At 46.8% G+C, this 15,285-nt stretch overlaps 3 pseudogenes; 1 reads left to right on the forward strand and 2 right to left on the reverse strand.

Annotated features, from left to right (window-relative positions):
• Window positions 1–462: 462 nt before the first annotated feature.
• On the reverse strand, window positions 463–958 carry LOC123067802 (tropinone reductase homolog At5g06060-like; annotated as a pseudogene).
• Window positions 959–5,902: 4,944 nt separating this feature from the next.
• On the reverse strand, window positions 5,903–9,461 carry LOC123067804 (noroxomaritidine/norcraugsodine reductase-like; annotated as a pseudogene).
• A 300-nt stretch (window positions 9,462–9,761) lies between these two features.
• On the forward strand, window positions 9,762–14,640 carry LOC123067805 (ABC transporter G family member 3-like; annotated as a pseudogene).
• Window positions 14,641–15,285: the final 645 nt, after the last annotated feature.

Raw genomic sequence — 15,285 nt, forward strand, 5'->3', positions numbered from 1 at the left:
AATCTACGGTCAAAATTTGACATAAAATATAAAAGATACCAATAAACCAGGACGAAGGTAATATCACAACTAGCCCATCGTCAGCCAAATAGGAAATTACTGAATTGTCCTTGGGCCAAATTTTCCCAGCCGTACAAACCATTTTATCAATTATTATGTAGTGTACTACATAATCTGAAAACTTTTATACGACGTTTTAGGTCAGTTTACAGAGGAAGTACACCATAAAATCTGTAAAATAACTTGTACCCTCTCTGTAAAAGTTTTTAGATCATTAAATACTCCCTCCGTCCCGAAATACTTGTCGGAGAGATGGATAAAATTTAATATATCTATAACTAAAATACGTCTAGGTACATTTATTTTTTCGACAAGTATTTCCGGACGGAGGGAGTAGTAATCTAAACGCTCTTATGTTTTTTCACGGATGGAGTACTAGTTTAACCGAGCGAGACCATAGGCCTAGGCGGCTACGGTATGGCCGCCATCGACGCAGATGATCTGCCCGGTGATGTACGAAGCAGCCGGCATGCAGAGGAACCCTACAAGCGATGCGACCTCCTCCGGCTCGCCTAGGCGGCCCAAAGCGGTGCGCGCGCTCTCCGCCTACCACATCCTCCGTGCCGCCTCTGAATCCATCTGAATGCCGCTGCTGTCGAGGAGGTCCCGGCGCGACGCAATTGACACGGACGCCGTCGCACGCCCACTCGACGGCGAGGGTACGCGTGAGCTGGTTCAGAGCCGCCTTGGTCGCCGAGTACAGCGACAGCATCGGGTATCCGAGGAGCCCGCCGATGGATGAGACGTTCACCACGTTGCCGCCGCTGCCGGCGAGGAGGAGCGGGTGCGCCAGCTGCGCCAGGTGGAAGCAGGACTCGAGGTTGGTGGCCATGAGACGGGCGTACTCCTCCGCCGTGCACGCCGTGGCCGCCCCGAAGAAGGTCTGCCCGGCGTTGTTTCACGTTTTTGACGCAAATGAGCATGGCGGCATTGGTGGTCGGTGATTTACTTTCACCGACCTGTTTTTTTTTTTTGTGTGCAAACAACAAAGGTCATATTTAAATAGACCAAACTCTTACAAAAAGCATCCTTATAATTAAAAAAATACATCTTTGTGTGCAAACATGATCTCTGTAAAAGGTCGTTGCTTTAGAGCGAAAACGCCAGAGAGGGCATGTAAAATACCCCAGGCCCAGCTAGACAAAGCGGGGAAACACAAATTTCACATGCTCCCCTTGGGGGGCTGAGGGTAGCCAACTTTCGTTTGTCAGAACTGAAGCCAGAGGACCATGATACACAACAGTGTTATGCGCTTTGTAGGACAACATGATCAGAACAAACCCGCTGAAGGCCCAAAGAACCACATGTGAGACACGTCATCTTTCGCACACCTCCAACGATACAAAAAAGTTAAAAGTATCACCGGAAACAAACAAGGGCAAGGCAAGAATATCTTATTCTATGCCGACGGCAACACTATCAACTTCGTAGCACCGAACATAGACATGTTCTGTTTGTCATTTCTTCTAAAGCTAGAGTAGATAGCTTTGCACAAGACCTGATCATATATGTGTGGTAGAGATAGCTCTTCAGGCCCTCCATCTCCATTTCCTGGTTTACAATCCGCTAGGGAGGGAGTAGCAGCTGCCACCCTTACTTTGACAAGTTCGCATACTCGTAATCAGGTTACTAATTAACACACTACTGAAGCGGAGTAGTCAGCATGTACACTAATTATTTACCGGGGAAGCCATCATATAAGTCTACGAAATGGAAAGGCTACCACGTCAGAAGGGATCCGGCGGCTACGAAGGTTGTTGTTCCATGATGATTACATAGAGGAACTTGGCCAATAGAAGCAAGCACAAAGGTACATGAAAATGAGGCACAAGTGTCGACAAGATCGAATGGGATAGACAAATATGGTATGGTTATATGTACTCCGTCAATGTAGATATATAGGCCCTAATACTTATTTCGAGAGTTAGTTTGATCATCAGGATCGATAAGAGCGAGCGAGGAGCTAACCTGCTATAGTCTTTGGGAGTTTGAAAATGGACTACTGTGGGAGTTGCTCGATAAAAACGAAAGGCACCTCTAAAAATAGAATATCGATCTCAAAGCACAATATTTTGAAATAACCTATGTGTATTAATCAAGTAGAATATTTATCACTATAGTTTTGCAAGAACAAGTCTGACACCTAGGACAAGACTAGGAAAATATTTAGGAACTATTTTTAGTGAAAGGATTTCCCTCGAATTTTCATTTAGAAACCAGATAGAAGTCCTCTGCAACAAGCAACAGTACCAACACCTACCAAAAGCTACCTACTACGCGAACCAACCAGTGGTTGGATGGCTAGGAGGACACGCTACTGAAGCGGAGTAGTCAGCATGTACACTAATTATTTACCGGGGGAGACATCATATAAGTCTGCGAAATGGAAAGGCTACCACGTCAGAAGGGATCCGGCGGCTACGAAGGTTGTTGTTCCATGATGATTACATAGAGGAACTTGGCCAATAGAAGCAAGCACAAAGGTCCATGAAAATGAAAGGCACAAGTGTCGACAAGATCGAATGGGACAGACAAATGTGTTAATGGTTATATGTACTCCGTCAATCTAGATATATAGGCCCTAATACTTATTTCGAGGTTTAGTTTGACCATCAGGATCGATGAGGGCGAGCGAGGAGCTAACCCGCTATAGTCTTTGGGAGTTTGAAAATGAACTATTGTGGGAGTTGCTCGATAAAAACGAAAGGCACCTCTAAAAATAGAATATCGATCTCAAAGCACAATATTTTGAAATAACCGATGTGTATTAATCAAGTAGAATATTTATCACTATAGTTTTGCAAGAACAAGTCTGACACCTAGGACAAGACTAGGAAAATATTCAGGAACTGTTCTTAATGAAAGGATTTCCCTCGAATTTTCATTTATAGAAACCAGATAGATGTCCTCTGCAACAAGCAACAGTATCAACACCTACCAAAAGCTACCTACTACGCGAACCAATCTGTGGTTGGATGACTAGGAGGACATCCTTCTACGGTAACTTCGTAAAATCTCAAAGATGACATGCCGGCTCAGTCTCTCGGAGGTGCTCATAAAGGTAGTGTGTGCGTGTGTGTGTTCATAGGGATGAGTGTATGCACGTATATATGAGCCCGGCACATTGCACCCCATTATTTTAAAGGTCAAAAATATGGTCTTTGGCGGTCTGGAAAAAGCCAAAAAAAATTGTGCATGCATGTACACTGCCGTAGCATAACTGTGCCAATTTCATCAATATACGTGCTTGCATGTATGAGATATAAAAGAAAAATATAGATACATGGAAAAAATAGGTTTGCTTTTTGGTTGATTTTGGGCTGGAATTTTATCTTCTTTGAGTAGCATATAATACAACATATTACCTTTATCCCAAAAAACTTTCGTAGATTTATCTATAGACGGATGTATCTAATTCTGAAATGTGTCTACATATAGTTGTATTTAGGAAAATGTAAGACAATCTTTTCGGGACGGAGGGAGTATTATTTTGGGCCGAAATTTAACATGTACTTAGACCACATCAAACATATTGAACATCCATGTTAAAAGAACTGAAACTTTTAAGCTCCATACTTAAGGGGTTAAAAAACGTATTTCAGTGCCCCGTGCTCCAAATTTCCACTTTACTGTTAGCCCCTGTACTAACTATCAGCTGATAAAACACATGAGAGAACCAACATGTGGTTGTACGGTTAAGAAGGCAGTGGTATCCCCAGCCCACCAGGGTTCAAGTCATGGTGCTCGTATTTATTTATTTCAGGATTTCCGGCGATGTGCATTCAGTGGGAGGAGACGTGTTGGGGAACTTAGCATGCAATTTCAAAAAAATTCCTACATTGTGGATTCCCTTTCTAACATTTTGTCCAGAGCTGCGCGGGCTGGACACATATCCCCTGTTAGCTCTCATCTTATCCCAGAAGATATTACCCACCTTCAATATGCTGATAACACGATGATCATGGTGGACTTAATGACGCTTGTCTCTCCCATCTTAAATTTCTTCTTCTCTGCTTCGAGGCACTGTCTGGCCTGAAAATTAACTTTGCTAAAAGTGAAGTGATCGTCACTGGGGTTACGGACACCGAGGCCTTGCGTGTTTCCCATTTGCTCAACTGTTCTTTAGGCTCCTTCCCTCTGAAATATCTTGGGCTACCTATTTCTTCTGACAAACTTTTGGCCAAAGATTTCGCCCCTACGATGGCTAAAGTGGGCAATCGTGTCATGCCATGGAGGGGCGGATATGATACTCAAGCTAGAAAGGTTGCCCTAATAAATTCTTGTCTTTCTTCCCTCCCTATGTTCGTGATGGGGTTCTATCTTCTTACAAATGGCACTCACACTGGGTTCGACAAACATAGAGGTGCCTTTAATTGGAATGCGGCTGATAACAAGCGCAAATACTTATGGTCAAGTGGGACCACATTTGTCGACCCAAGAGCCTTGGGGGCTGGGTATTATCAATACTTTAGTCATGAACAAATGCCTGATCATCAAATGATGCTGGAAGATCATGTCCACCCGGGACAAACCCCTTTGGTAAAATATCCTCAAGGCCAAATACTTCCCTTCTTCCATTCCTATGTTTGCCTCCGCTTCAGGCGCTTCTCAGTTCTGGAAGGACCTTGTCAAGCTCAGGCCAGTGTTCCAAGGCCTAGTCAAGTTCGTGGTGCATAATGGTAGATCTACTAGGTTTTGGCTCGATTGATGGTGCAGTCCTACCACTCTTGCTGTTGCTTTCCCAGTGCTTTTTTCTTACTGCCCTGATCTCAAGATCTCGATCTCTGAGCTCTCTGACAATAACTGGGACCTTCAGCTGCGGCGTTCTTTGTCTCCTGAAGAGTTGGTCGGTTGGCAGCGTCTTGTTGCCCACTTCCTTGTGCCCTCGAAGGAGGAGGACTAGGTTGCCTGGCCCCACTCTTCGTCTGGGCGGTTCTCTGTGAAATCCTTATATGGCAAACTGATTTCTGGCTCGATCACTTCCAAATTTAAGTGGATCTGGAGGGCCCACATCCGTCCTAAGATTAAGGTCTTCTTATGGCAGGCCTCCCGTGGGCACTTGCCGGCTACTGACCAGATTCGCAAGTGCAATGGTCCAGGTTCTGATCGTTGTGCCCCGTGTGGCCAATGAGAGGACACAACTCATATGTTCTTCAATTGTGTCTTGGCTAAACTCTTCCGGTGTTGTACCAGATCGTGGCTACATGTCTCTTGAAGGCCGGCTTCCTTCTCACACCTTCGTCTCTTGGCCTCTAACCTGGTTGGGGCCCAAGGAAGAATGTTTTGGGTAGGATTTGCAGCGGTGTGCTGATCCCTCTGGACGACTAGGAACAAGTTTACCATTGAACATGTTTTTCCTGCAAACCTGCTGATTGCTTATTTAAAACTTGTATATTCCTGCAGCAGTGGAGATTATTGATTAACGAGGAGGATCGGGATGCTTTTGATGATATGGCTCCCAAGATTCGGGCTACAGCTACCTCCCTCTCTCAAGCTCAGACCGATAGTTAGGAGTTGTTGGCCCTGCTATCGTTGTTCTTGAGTCTCCGGCATGCGTGCCGTGTACTGGCCTGGGAGCCATGTACGTTAAACTTCAGTTTGGTTCGTAGTGGCGCTGATACTTTGTGGATGGTTTGGTGGTTGTTGCTCTGGCCTTTTCTCTAAAAAAAGAGAGTGTTCTTAACACTTATATTATGAGACGGAGGGAGTGCGTATCTAGGTACTGTAAAACATAAAACCAGAAAAAGATATGGAGTAATAGGGATGTGATCACAATAAAGTTCATGTGAAACACCGGCCTGGGTGTAAGGCCGGCGCAGCCAAGGAAGGAGCAAAGCTTGGCCTAGGCGGCTATGGTGCGGCCACCGTCGACGCACACGACCTGCCCCGTGATGTAGGACGCTGCCAGCATGCAAAGGAACACGACGAGCGACGCGATCTCCTCGGGCTCGCCCATGCGGCCCAATGGGATGCGCGCGCTCTCCGCCCCCCCATCTTCTGCGCTGTCTCCGGGTCAAGCTGTATGCCGCTGCTATTGGCGAGCTCCGTCCGGGTGCCCCCCGGCAACACGCAGTTGACGCGGATGCCGTCACCCGCCCACTCCACAGCGAGGCTCCGGGTGAGCTGGTTCACGGCCGCCTTGCTCGCCGAGTACACCGACATGTGTGAGTTGGCCATGAGCCCGCAGGTGGAGGAGATGTTCACCATGGGTGTGTTTGGTTACCTGGATGGCTCTAGCCTGCATCGCATGGGGGATCCTGAGTGAGCCTGGCCTGGGTGAGCTGATGCAAGTATGAGCTGAGATGTGTGTTTGGTGGATTGTACGAATATGGTGCATGAGACATGCTGTATAAGACAGATGTTGATTGATAGGCTGCATCAGTACTTGTTTTCTTAGTCAATTAGAGACACGGCAACCCATCTGAACTGAAACCCAAACTGAAAACAAGTACTTGTAAGGCAAATCTGAACATAAATCAAACTCAAAAAGTTTGTTGACAAAGAAAACAAGTGCTTCCAACAGTTTGGACTGAACTGAAATCAAACTCTCTCCAACAGTTTGGAGATTTCCTTGGAGTATTGACAAGTACTATTTGATTTCAGTTTCGAGACAAAGAAAACAAATCTGAACTGAAATCAAACTCCCTACAGCAGTTTGGATACTTGTTTTCTTTATCTACCAGATTTTAGTTTGGAGTAAAACAAATCTAAACTCTAATCTGAACCAAACTGTAAGAGGTAGTGCAGGCAGCGACACTAGTCAGGAGAGACCACTCTGGTAGATGGGGTTTCGGGGAGTAGATGGCCGTGGTGGAGGTGGGATTCCGGGAGGACATGCTAGCGCCGGAGATTCGACTCCAGTAACTGGATTGGCGGCGGTGGCGCGGTTCAAGGGGAGAGATGTGGAAGAAACGCGGCGCCGGTTGCGTATCGCGACGCGCAGGTGCTCCCCTCTCCCTCCCCCCTTATTCCTCTCGGGCGGTAGCAGGCGGCGTGGCGAGCTCCGGCGAGCTCGTCGGCAGGCGGCGGTGCGCGCAAGGATGGCGGAGTTCAGCGACAGTGGATGAGCGTCGGCGATGTCGTCATCCGGCGAGGGCGTGGAGGCGCGCCGACGGTATCATACTCCGGCGAGGGTGTGGAGTAGCGCCGGCGGCGTCATTCTCCGGCGAGGGCGGCGAAGTCGTCGGTAGACGATGGGGTGCGATTGCGAGTTGGACGGGAAACGACGACGCGGAGTGGGTTGCATCGCGGGTGCAGGGAAAAGGTAGGAGCGAGCCTGCACGAAAGAAACGCTCCGATCCTGCGTTTCCCTCGGCCTGGCTGGGAGGCCTGTTTTTGCATAGGCCAGGCTGAGGAAGTCATGCAGCCGACCAAACATGGGCTATTTTGCATCTCGGGTGCGAGCCAGGTGCAAGCCACCCAACCAAACACGCCCCATGCTGCCACCGCCCGCCGCACGGACGAGGAGCGGGTGCGCGAGCTGGGCGAAGTGGAAGCAGGACTCTAGGTTGGTGGCCATGAGGCGGGCGTAGTCCTCGGGCGTGCGCTCCGTGGCCTACGTTGCACATACTTGGATACGTATCGGATACACGATACGGAGATACATCCGATACGCCAATTTTCTGAAAACATGGATACAGGAATACGTTTATATATAGATATTACATATATCAATTATTAAAAATATTGAAAACAAAATAGAGCTTCTAGGTCAAAGCATGTCTCAATAGGATTATTCCCTTTGTTTTGATGCACTTGGTCCACTTTCATTAATTGGCAGTGGAATTTTTATGGGTTTGTTGATCCAATCAGTGCACCGACTCTCTCTTGCTCACCTTTCAATTGAACAAGAACATTGACAGTCATGTTTTGGCATGAACTCACTCCCATATTGGATATCTTCAAAAGGTGTGCCTTTACTATTGAGGGGATTTCATGTCGAACGAGGGGTTTCAGGTATCCAAAAAGTATCGCAAAAGTATCCCAAAAGTATCAAACATTATTTTCTTTTTTTAAAATCAAAAAATCGAGGGATACTTATAGAATAAGTATCGAATCGTATCGGGGCAGTATCCGAGTATCGGGGCAGTATCCAACTGGATACGCGCGCTTTCTGAAGTATCCGTGCAACGTAGTCCGTGGCCGCCCCGTAGAAGGACTGGCCGGCGTTGTTGACGAGGATGTCCAGCTTGCCCCCCATCTCGGCGCGGGCCGTGGCCACGAGCCGCTTCCTGTCGCCGCGCACGGAGACGTCGCATGCGGAGCCCGGGACGCGGCCGCGCCGTCGGCCGGCGTCCGCGTCGGCCTGCCAACCGCGCAGGCGCTCCTGCAGGTCGGCGTCGCTCCGGGAGCAGGTGTGCACCCGTACGCCAAACCCCGCGAACTCCTCCACGATCGCGCGCCTGAGCTCCGGGCGCAGGTATGCAAGTGAGTGAGTGTGTGTGATCAGTAACAAAACACAGTAGCTAGCCTGCATGAAAGAAAGATGCATGCAGGGGCAGGGCGTACCCGATTCCTTTGGTTCTGCCGGTGACGAGGGCCCTCTTGCCGGCGAGGCTCCTCTCGGCTTGCTGCTGCTGCCATGTCCGATCCACCGATGTGTCTACTTTCTATCTCTGAGATTAGCTAGTCTCTATTTTTAATGAAGCAGTTGATGAATAGTCTTCATAGTTTATTTTCGTCCCATCTTTCGCTGTTTTTGTTTCGTATGTCCTCTCACCTCAGTCGAACCTACGACAAAAAACCAGCAAAAAAACATCGATTCGCACGCACATACGAGCGAGAACCACAGTAGTCTAGCACGCACGACCCGCACAGCAGATCATTCGCCGCCGCCCTCCGTCCCTTCGCACCAGATCCATGCCTTCGCTGCCGCCACCGCCGATCCATCCCTTCGCCGCCGCCGACCCATCCCTTCCGCGAGCCCTAGCCGCCGCATGTCTCCCGTTTAACCCCTCGTTTATCTTTTCGCCCGATCTGGATGCAGCATGATCGCGGGAGGAGATGAGGGAGACGAGGATGCGCGTCACCTCAAAACGTGTCCGCCGCCGCCCTCCCTACACACCAACGCCGGCCTCACCTTGGAGTCACGCAGCCTCTCCTTCATCATCCCGATGCGGTGTTGCTCGCACCTCAACTTGACATCGCCCCTGCCTTGTTGGCCTCCTCCTTCCCATAGTCTGTGGCCGCGACAGTTGCCTAGCGTGCTGCAGCGGCGGCGAGCTCGTTCTCCTGCGCCCATGTCCACCCAGGACGTTTGCTACTTCTCCTCCACGTGTTGCTGCTGCCGTGCCCGGCGGCGGAGGATCCGAATCCCACCCGCTGGCCTGGAACAACAGATCCCATAGGGTAGCCGGATCTGAGTCTCCCCACGCGACCTTCTCGATCTGCGGCTGCGGCATGTGCAGAACTCCCCGATGATGGCAAGGTCGTCGCTAACTCATTTTCTATGGATCGGATTCATGAAGGACCAACTAATAAGTTTTTAGCATGCACTGATTTTTTATGAGGCGGCCAAAATCCCTCTCATGTGTGAACCATACACACAGAACGACCTAATACATACCTTTTGTTTATCACCTGATGGGTGTACGAATATGTATATCAAGACTACATGATCATCTATAACATGTCATGTTGTGTATGAAGTTTAACGTAATCATACACTCACTCAATCTATGCTGTTTGCTGCCTGTGTATACATGGTAGAGTGGCTGCTTTACTTTTGTGTGTTCAGAAACTCATTCAGTGACTTCAGGGTGCAGGTACAAATGATGGTGCTGAGTGTGGATGGGAACGACGGGATGCTTATGTGCGTGCTACCTGCCATTGCAAAGACTTCTTATTTTTCTAATAGCTCAATGTATTGTAATGATTCTGATGGTGAATTAGTGATATACGCGAAACATTACCATGTTTCTCTATTGTAATTTGATGATCATTATTTCATTGCAGGTACACACTTGTTGCGGACTGATGTATTGAATTGAACTTTTGATGATTTAAATCCTTGTCCAATTGCAAGTGGCCTGTAAAAAAAAGCAGGGTTGAATGCACATTACCATCACACTGCCATGTAATTTTTGTTCATACACAATCGTGTTGCTACAGTTCTATTTATAGTTTTATTTTGCCATTTTGTATTTGTCTTTGTCCATGGTTAGATCATGTGGTTTTTATGCTTGATCGTTATGAGTCAGTGAGGTGAGAATGAGCGGTAATGGCTTACATAATAATGCCACCAAGTTTATAGTATCACTAAATTATTTTGCTAATTCATTCAACATTACTGTCATTTATGGTAATTCTTTCAACATTAGATACATGGTGAGCCCAAGCTAAATATCGCATGAGTTGTTACTCGAGTGGGATGCTATTTGCTTGATTCACTCAATCAACGATGTCTATGTCCAAGATGAATTGTGAAAAAACAAGCCTGCACAAGGTAGTGCACGCTCACTATATATTCATGAGAGTAATTTATCCTTTCTTGTATGATCCGTATTACTGCAGCCCATTCAATTGTCCTGCGGTCACATATATATCCCTTTTAAAAAACTATATATCCATGAAAACAGTGCCTATTTTCTTGTATGATCCTTATTGCTACATCTTTATTCCTGTTGTAGATGGCCCTGTTTTCCATATCTCATCCTATGGTTTTAAGGACTCTCCTTACTTGGCCTTGTTCTGTTATGGCACTTCTCAAATGCTGGGTTTCCATGTCCAATCATGCAAAGTCCATCTGACGACTTCCTAAGGGAAATCATACCGACTTCGACAGTACCATAGCCATGTGCAAAAATCTACAGGTATATTTTGATTTTGATATGACATAAATTATGATATTATGTCCAACCATTTTAGTCAACTTGATGGCCAAATGTTCGTTCGTCGTGAGAGATAAAAAGCTTTGTAGTTATTAACATGATGATCAAGGAATATCTCATCAATGAGCATGGACACTGCTGTACCAATCCGGACATTAAAAGCGACGTACAAGTCATTGGCTGAAGCTCCCTTGTTGAATCAACGATTGCAAAATTGATTGAGAAGGTACTAAACTACTGCATATTTGTCTTGTTGCTAATCATAGAGTAGGAATGCCACAATCAACTATGTTAGATTGACATCCTCTGTGCGGAAATATGACACTGCAATATCCATAAACCATAACGAAACAAGGTGTAATGTAGGAAGGTCCTTATTTGAAAAGTAAAGGAAGAGCCAGTGATGTAGCAAGAATTGGTATTGTCACTTAGAGATCGTTGTTAATTGTGTCAAGAGACTGGAAGTACTTATGGAGCAGACTTGTATTGTATATGCTTATTGCTCTCTCAATTGGCACCATATTTATCGACATTGGTCAGTCATTGTCATCTGTAGTGGTTAGTGTCAATGCAGTATTACATTTTAATTTACTGGACATTTCTATTCTTGAGTAAATTTATGGTATTTACTAATTGATGCTCAAAGGTCGCATTGTTCTGACAGGTTAGGATTTCTGCAATATTTGTCTTTGTTTCATTTGTTGTCCTTCTGAGTGTTTGTGGAGTGACTGCTCATACTGATGAGATCAAGGTTGGTTTTTCTTCTTCTTTAATACAGAATTGCAACAGTATGGCCACTTCCTTTCTAGTAATTTTATCTAAAGGAGTAATTCATATGTCGTGGAAGTACTTCTAATATTGCTCACTAACTTGGCACCATATTTATCAACATTGGTCAGTCATTGTCATCTGTAGTGTTTAGTGTCAGTGCAGAATTACATTTCAATTTACTGGACATTTCTATTCTCGAGTAAATTTACGATATTTACGATTTGACGCTAAATGTTCGCATTGTTTTGACAGGTTAGGATTTCTGCAATATTTGTGTTTGTTTCATTTGTCATCCTTCCGAGTGTTTGTGGAGTGACTGCTCATACTGATGAGATCAAGGTCGGGTTTTCTTCTTCTTTAAAGCAGAATTGCAACATTATGGCCACTTCCTTTCTAATAATTTTAACTAAAGAATATGTGATTTATACCTAGAATATGTTGGTGAAAACAATAAGCACCAAAAACCATATCAACACACTGTTTCCTCCTATGCAGATATATTTTCATGAGGATTCAAATTGGCATTCCGGGACACTGGTTTTCCTACTAGGCCACTACCTAGCCAATATTCCCTTCGTATTTCTGGTGTCCATTTCGTGGTCGCTAATTTTCTACTTCATACTAGGCCTCAGGAATGAGTTTGGTTCATTATGTACCTATAGTCACCATCTTTATGTGCCTATTGGCGAATGGAGCACTTGTGATGATTCCTGCATACATCTGGTTCGAGACTTACAAGTGCACCCTAACCCTCATTTGCCTATATGTAAGTTTCCATCCTGTTATTCTTTCAAGTGGGCACAAATAATGAAATGAACCACAATTAAATAACCATGGCTACTTCAGGTTATCATGATGCTGCTGGCTGGGTATTTCAAATCCAAGACGCAATACCTTTGCCGGTGTGGAACTATCCGCTGTCCTAGATCTCATTCCATATATATGCCGTCCAGGCCCTATCTTTCTTCGACCGGGTCTGGCATGCTAACGAGCAATGCTGCTGTAGGGTTTGATCGAGAATGAGTATGTTGGTTGTTATGACTGGCATATGCTACAGCCCAGGCAGTTAGGGGCCTAGCCCAGTTATCTTATCGTTATTAGGGGCTTAGCCCAGTTATCGTATTTGGAGATTATATGAACTCATGTAAGGACTCGTTTGAAATTGAGCAGAAGCAATCATATTTGCTCGGCTTCCTAAAGGGAGCCGGGAGACCTAACCCTAGCCGCCGCCTCCTGCGCCCTCTCTCTCTCTCTCTCGCTCGCTCTTGCTCCCTCCCTCCCTCCCTCCCATAACCTGAGAGCTCGTCCTGGTAGGGACCCGGTTCCTATCAACCCGGTATCAGGTGTCTCAAGCTCGATCATGTCCGCGCCACAGCCCACCCCCTCCCTCCTGCTGCCAATTGCCGATGACCACCACGGCCAGCACGTCGTCCATCACCGGGTCGGTCTCCTCCCCCGCCTGGACGCCACCCGCGCCCGCCCCCGCCGTGCTCACTCCGGAGGAGATGACGGCGGCGCTTCAAGACGTGACTCAGGCGGTCTAGGTCATCCGCACCTTCCTCGCAGAGCACTATGGGCTGCAGCGGCCCGCCCCCGTCACCACCATCACCGGGCCGCAGTAGCTCCCGTGGCCGCTGCCACCACCGGCGACCTCCGTTGCATCCATCATGCCGCTGCTACTGCTGCAGCCGCCGCCGCCACCACCGGCGATCTCGGGGCCGGGCCTTTTGTCGACGGCGCCCGGGGGGCCCATCCACCAGGTCCGTTTCCCCTAGCACCGGCGACCTCGCCTTCCTCCATGCCAACCTCCCTTCCACCCCTATAACCTGAGAGCTCGTCCTAGTAGGGACCCGGTTCCTATCATTGGTACATCATTTGCAGTCAGGGCCACGAGGACAATACCCGGCATGCAGGCTGTTCGAGGCTTGTATGGGATATCGTCATCGACAGGCACCAAGTGGATGAACCTTGATTTGTTTCTGATGATGATCGGCTACCAGTCATCTTGTATGTTTTGCTTTGTCTAAATGTGAGGATACATGTTAGGCTTGGCAAGCGCTGCTGCTGGCCTAGCATCGCAGTGGTGGAGCTCCAAAGTGAGTTGGCCCTGATCTATTGGAAGAAGTTTTTTTTGTGTGTGTATACATTTGTGATTCCTTCCTAGGTTGACGATTCTGAAAGGTGAAGAGAAATGTTACAGAATTCATCTTCATCCATGGCAAGCGGCCATGCCGGCTTCTGTGACCTCGGTTGGCCTCCTCATGGCTCCTTCACACTCCAGCAGCTCACGTGCTTCTATGTTTGTGTAGTGCAGGTACAGGTGTGCGCGGTTGGGGCGTCATTCACCTGTGGAAGCAACACTTCGGCCAGAACCCAGACTATGTGCACTTCAGGTAATGCAATCCATCATATATGCATATTCACGATTTGTTTGTTGGGTTACACTGGGAGCACGGGATGTTGTTGTGTGCTGGATGAACATGCAGATCCTGCCCACTTTCAAGCCATAGATCCAGTGAAGTCAATTTCAGTATATTCAAGACATAGACAGTAGCTTAGCAATTTCCATGGCTGAATTTTGTTTAAAATTAAGTTATGTGCAAAATCTGTAGGCTACATTATCCATACACAGGTATATACTTACATTTCATTATACAACACGTACATGTATGCCATTTTCTGGAATAATTCCATCTTGTGAATATGAACAACAATTTGAGAATGGCGCGGTGGCTGCTAAGTCCGACGGCTCATGGCTGATTGCAGAGTCCTTTGTGTATTCTCTTTTGATTTGTCATTCACCAAGTAAATGTCATCATTACTTGGACAACCGGTGACCATGGGGGACAAAGGCAAAGGTTGTGTTCCACCGTGTCCAATTCACATAAGTGCAGTTGATTTTTAATTTGATGTACATGCAATTTCTTTTTTCATTTTAATTCTATAAAAACGTGCATGTTGATTTCCAGCACTAAGATAGGAAGGCAGTTGCCGCCCTTGTCCCTTGCCGCTGGCCTGCCACGACGGTGTTAATCACTTGCTCACTTAGAACACGATGAAGTAGATTTTGTGATACGAGTGAGGGTTGAGAATGAGCAAGATGGGTGTTGGGGTTGGTCTGTTCAATTATGATTGTTTGAGTGGAACAATTTTCCTACTTTTGAAAATGTGGCAAATTGTATTTCATTAGAGATTGCTTTGTAGCAAATTGCATTAGTGAGCGGTTCATTTTTTCCCACCAAATTGTACAAATTTTTGGTTAGGATAGAAAGATAAATGTATTGCTGGTTGCTTCAAGAGTTTTTTTTGAATTTGGTTGCTTCAAGAGTTAATAATAGACTTGCATGCCCAACAATGGACATCATACTTTTATTTCATGGTAAGCACGTCATTCTGCCTTCTTGGCTCGGGGGTGTCACGGGCGGCACACCCCTTGATGGCGATGACGGATTGACATGAATACGGGGGAGAGGAGTAGGATGGAGAGCGGTGTGGTTGGCAGGGGCCTCCTTGGCAGTCTGTGTGGAAATATAGTGTGAAAGATAGAGGAAGCTATGGCAATGGTGAGGTGAGCATCATCCGGTTTTAATGGAGAGGACTCCATCGAGAAATGTCCCACTACGGT

The sequence above is a fragment of the Triticum aestivum genome, chromosome 3B, assembly GCF_018294505.1.
Source record: "Triticum aestivum cultivar Chinese Spring chromosome 3B, IWGSC CS RefSeq v2.1, whole genome shotgun sequence".
NCBI classification, from domain to species: Eukaryota; Viridiplantae; Streptophyta; class Magnoliopsida; order Poales; family Poaceae; genus Triticum; species Triticum aestivum.